Raw genomic sequence first — 5,894 nt, 5'->3', positions numbered from 1 at the left:
TTTATGAAGCTTGTACTGTGGGCGTTATCAGTTTGGAAGCTGGCGAATAGAGGCGAATGGTTTCAAGTAGCTTTGGAGTTGATGCATTCCTTTTGTCTTCTTCACAGGCCGGTGAGGCGAGTCCCGTATAATAAATATACAAGAGTTCGTGTCGCCGTTGTGGCTCAGTTGGTAGCGCGTGCGCTTTCCAAACAAGTGGTCCGTCGTTCGATTTCCGCAGTGGCCGAATGTTTATCTCCATTCCACGAGAATTGGTGTTCGTCCAGATCCAACTGCCTTGGCGTGTAACAAGATGCAAGCAACAAGACTGCACAATGTATTATTATTGTAAATATTATTATTATTATTATTATTATTATTATTATTGTAATTAATTTGTGTTCAGCATTATTGTCGGCATCCCTTACTGATTTGATTACATCACCCTTTTGTTCGCCTCTGTGGCTCAAGTGCTAGCGCGCTGGTATTCCGTCCAGGTGGTCGGGTTCAATTCTCGACCAAATCGTGATGGAATTTGTGGTGGACAAAGCAGACGTTTCAGTGGGGTTTTCTGGGGGTAGTCTCCTTCCGCTCTATGATTTCACCAACATTCTCCACATCCTCATTTCATCTATCATCGCCAATGGCTGAGGTGAAGTCTGGGGTTTCCGGTGCTGATATAGGAAGGGCTCCGGTATTTATCAGGCTACTCGCATGCACTGAGGCAGGATGGTCCACCTGTCAGCATTGGACCACTCGGACCACTTCTCAGACTTGGACAATCATCGCATATATTGGCCGCACAATGGACCAAAGCGTTCCTAGGTGTAACGGGTCCAGTTAGTCTATATCCTCGTTGCGTTGCGGTCCATCAGTGTACAGCAAACATAACGAGACTTGAGAAAATAAATTACTGTCCGAGACTCTCTCTCTCTCTCTCTCTCTCTCTCTAATACACGGTTCTTCAAAACAACCGTATAATCCCTTTTCCTCGAAAAGTACGTGATACTGGGTGTTTGTTATCAAAACCTATATAAAGAATCGAGTGGTGTTATTTCCATTTTCCGAGACAAACGTAAGTAGGGGTAACCGGGGTCAACTTTGAATTTTCAAATGGTGCCTTTAGATAGGACTTTCAAAACGATACAGTACAACTTTTACTAAAACTTCTTTGCTAACTTTCATTCTTTATTTACAAACAAATAAGACAAAAATAAATTGTAAATACGATACCTCAGTTATGCGATATTGGGAACACACAATCTCACACAACACTCAAATGTACACCACTCTGTAGAGGTTGGGTGTGACAGAGTTTTGCCGTCACAGCTCCGGATAAATTATTGCGATATATACTGTATATGCTATGCGGCAAAACAAACGACACTGAAATTATTGCTCGTCTGCTATTCACGTTTATCTAGCAATGAAGTATTTATTGACATACAGTATTGTGAATTCAGTGTTGTATTGATTTCTCCAATTATGGTTCTCACAACAGAGGAGAAGGTGTTTATCGTGGATTATTTCCGGAGTAGGACGTCAGAATGGACCAAGTTCGCTTACGTTAAAGGCTAATTCACACGGGGATAGTTTACAGGAGTCAAGTGCTTGGAGCAAGTCGACTTTCCTTCAACTTTCCGCGTGTGATATGGTCGAGACAGTCAAGTTGTGACTTGGCGGTCAAGCAGAATTTGAGTTGACGACCCGTCAACTTGTGTGTCCACTTTCCCGTCACGTGACCAACTTGACTCCACCACTTCCCGCGTGTGAATGCGAACTTGTAGCAACTTGGCAAGTAGAAAGTTTGTAGTTTTAGGCCTATTGTCGAAGTAAATTAATAATGAGCGCCCCTAAGTGGAATTCCAACGATATCATAAAGTGTATGAGAAGTATGAACTTGTATGGAATATACGTGACAAAGAATACCTCAATAAAACAAGCGGGAATTATTATTCCAGAATCTAGTCAGTGAACTCATGGAGCAAGGTTTCGAAAACATAGACGTACAAATGGTTCAAACAACTTAAAAACCCTTAAAACAGGACTCATTCTGAGATGCTTCCTGTATTCTGCAGGACCTTCTTCAGCTAATTCTTTCAACAAGGTATTAGATGCACCGTGCATAATTCTTCTATGAATCCATTTCTTAACCCATGTTCTCTTTTCCTTTTTTTTTTTTTTTTTTTCAAGAATATTTTGTAATTCATACAATAACAAGGCGCCAATTAGCTGCACACATGCTTGAATATGTGCTGGTGGCATCTTCAGTTTCACCAAACTAAAAATGCCAGTTCACTATTGATTTTTATTAACTATAACAGAATACAAGAATTCAAACACCACTACGAATACAACATTCAGCGCGCGCTTTTTTTCAAGCTTGGTTTCAAGTTTAATGTCTCCGTGTGATCACAAATATAGCATCAAGTTTAGAGGCTTCAAGCACTTGACTCCTGTAAACAATCCCCGTGTGACTCGGGTTTATAGAACAGCACGAGAGCTGGCAAGTTTCCTTCATACGGGACCAGTTTATGTCAACGAAAGGGGACAATAGGGCGCCCAAGAACCGTCACCACGAACGCGAGAATCTCCTATTGCTACCATAGCCAGCAGCTATGGTATCACACGAAGTACAGACTGCCGTCGGAAATGAAAGAGCTTACTGCTGTGAATGACCTGCTCTCATATGCACGGCTGTCGCTCTGTATGGAGTTTCTTCGCTCGCCATCCATTGAGTCGGTCGTCGGCCTGGTTCATTATTAATTACTATTAGGCGTAATACTATCTGCAGATGTTGCGGACCATGCTGGATGCTGGAGTGTTCCTGGCCACCTGCGTAGCACAGCCGATAGATTAGGGACTGCATTCGGGCGTTGGTTCGATTCTCGTCGAGCTGATTACCTTGTTGGATTTTTTCCGAGGTTACCCCAACTGTGAGGCGAATGTCAGGTAATGAACCGTGAGTCCTCGGCCTCATCTCGCTATCAAAACTTCCATCGACGCTAAATAACCTAGTAATAGATACAACGTCGTTAAATAACCGAGTCAAAAATTGAATGTGTCATTGCAGAAATGTACGTAAGTCACCTGAAACAAAGTTGTGGGAAATTAAAAAAAAAACTGTCTACAACAATAACTGAGAATGTAGAGTAACGAAAAAAATACCGTATAATATTCCGATTATGAGAACTAGATTCTCTATAGGCAAATACTCGTAATTGAAATAATAATAATAATAATAATAATAATAATAGTAATAATAATCCGTGGCGCTACAGCCCATGAAGGGCTCAGACCGACCAGCCTCCTGCTGGCCTCGTGTCCACATGCCGAAGCAGAGGTGGACGATCATCCAACCAGAATGGAAATATCATGTTCCCCCCAGCCGTTATAGCTGGCTTTCGCAACCGGATTTCGCATCAAGATGCTGGGTGGGTACCAGTCCCATACACTGGCTGAAATTTCATGAGAAAATGTCTTCCCCCATGAGGACTCGAACCAGCGCGCATTCCGTAACGCGAGTCTTTAGGCGGGATGCCTTAGACCACAACGCCACGGCGCGGGTCGTAATTGAAATAATTTAGCGTAAAAAATACTCTAACTTGCTTTATAGATTAATTGCAATACAAAATGAAGGCCGTCATTATTGTTCATAGATATGAGTACTATAACATCACAGCTTGAACATAAACACTATGAACTCTTATTACAATTTGTTATCCATGCTAAATAAACACTTAAGGCAAATTAGCTTCGAATTTTCTTCACAAAATATGTTTTACAATCAACATACTGTCCTGCTTTGTAATTTATAAATATTTAAGTTTCAGCAAGTGGCCAGGACAAAACCTGTTGATAAAAATGAATATATTCCTCAGGGATATATCGAAGGATTTTTCTAACATCCTTTCTCTTCCTCAGTTTTATCGGAATTTTACCACCTGGATACGATGCCTGAATAGGAAATGCGTGTGAAAATCTTCCTCGCCGAGACAGACGAAATGTGTGCTCTACCATTCCACCAATGCAGGTCTTGTTACAGGACACCTTTCTTTTTGGACGAGTATTCAAAATAACTGTAATGGGATACAGTGAAGTGTTGTTTTATGTTGTAGGAGCACGTGACGTTTCTAGACATACAGTCATCTTCTTATAAAATTGAGGCCACCAGTTTGTAAAATCCTTAACATCACTTGTCTCAACTATTTTCAATGAAAATGCACCAACCAGTCTTTGAAAATAAAACAATAAGCTTACAATATTCATACGATGTTTGAATTCTACAGTTTATCTCCTCCTAGGAGCACGTTTTATCATCCCACATGACAAGAACGAATGTCCTCTCAATGGATAGAAGTGGAGAATTTTATCAAACCGATTCACATCAGTTAAAGCCAAACAAGTCCTTACAAGAGCGTTGTTCTTATTTTGTCCACGACAGTTATCAGAAAATAAATTTAATTCTGATGTATTCTTTGGAACAAATTCATGAATATAATCAATGAGAAATGATGACACTTCATCTGCGCCTTTTCTTCCCTGTTCCTCATGATACAAAAAGAAATTAGTTTTTTCCGTCTTCAAATTGTGAATGGAAAACACATTAACTGTTAATTGTCTCAAGTAGAAGATATCTTGAACTGGTACAGCTGGCAAGTGAAAGAGATTTTGCATAAAGTCGAACATTAAAGCCGTAGTGCCTTCATTGTTAATACATTTTTCCCTCCCTCCTCTGTTTTATTCATTGTGTTTTCAGGTCCAACCATTGAGTTGTTATGCAGTTAACAAAACGTGCTAAATATTGGAAGTAAAATTTATAACGCAACATACCTTTTATTCTATAGTACCTATCCAGACTGCCCGTCGTTTTCTGTGGTGGCAGGTTCCCATGCCATACTCGGCTGAAGGCCCCAGATTTTCATGCTGTACTCAGCTGTAGGCCCCGTCTCTGTCGAGTACGACATGGAAACCTGCAATCAACATGCTTCGACCGTACAGAGGATGACAGGCGGGTCAAGTGGGGAAGACACTTCGACACACAACTTTGGCAAATAAAAAAAAAAAATTGTATTCACATTGACATGTATACTATAATAAAATACAAATAAATTGAATAATTAAAGGAAGAAAATTTCATCTAAATAAGAGGACTCGGGGAAGGATGCCAGAATACTTGTAGCATTACCGCGCTGAATGGCGACACCAATGCGCTGACGTAGATATTGACTGCTTCGAGGGTCCCCAGAAAGCTGCACTAAACTTCTGCCTATGGTGGAGATGAGAGCTTTGGCTTCACTACACCATGATCCAAACGTTTCAACCGCAAAAGGGACAAAGATATAATTATCTGTAAGATGTTTATATTTATGATGTTTACTGACAGCGACAGATCCTGGTGTCTTAGAGGTTGAAGGGGCCAGTGTATCCACACATGTGGAATCCCAAATTAAGGATTTGCCTACACGCCACGGGACTAGAGTCAGACCATCTGATCTCTTGCCGTCTGAACGGCTGATCCCGGAAGGTTCTAAGATGGATGGAACCCCTGAGGATGTTAATGTTCTTTTAATGATGTCGTTGAGCGATGAATGACGAGAGAGACGCCCCTTACTCATGACACAACTTAAGGCATGGTGGCCATAAGAATCTACACTATTGCCACAGATACATTTATGAATGTGACTTTGGCAACTAGTTTCGACCCTCCAACTTTGCTGACTTTCCTGCCGAGGTATAAGAGGAGATGTCAGACCTGGTACAGATGGATATAGCATGGGAACCTGCCACCACATGTTTCGATCAACCAGAAAACGACAGGCAGTTTGGACTGGGTACTAGTTCCTGATGGTCCACCTGCATGTCTAGACCTAGTCCCACGGCACTTCAATCCCTGAAGAAGATGGTGGAGCTTG

Source organism: Periplaneta americana, chromosome 13 (assembly GCF_040183065.1).
Source record: "Periplaneta americana isolate PAMFEO1 chromosome 13, P.americana_PAMFEO1_priV1, whole genome shotgun sequence".
Lineage (NCBI taxonomy): Eukaryota > Metazoa > Arthropoda > Insecta > Blattodea > Blattidae > Periplaneta > Periplaneta americana.
Note: the sequence above shows the minus strand (reverse complement) of the source record.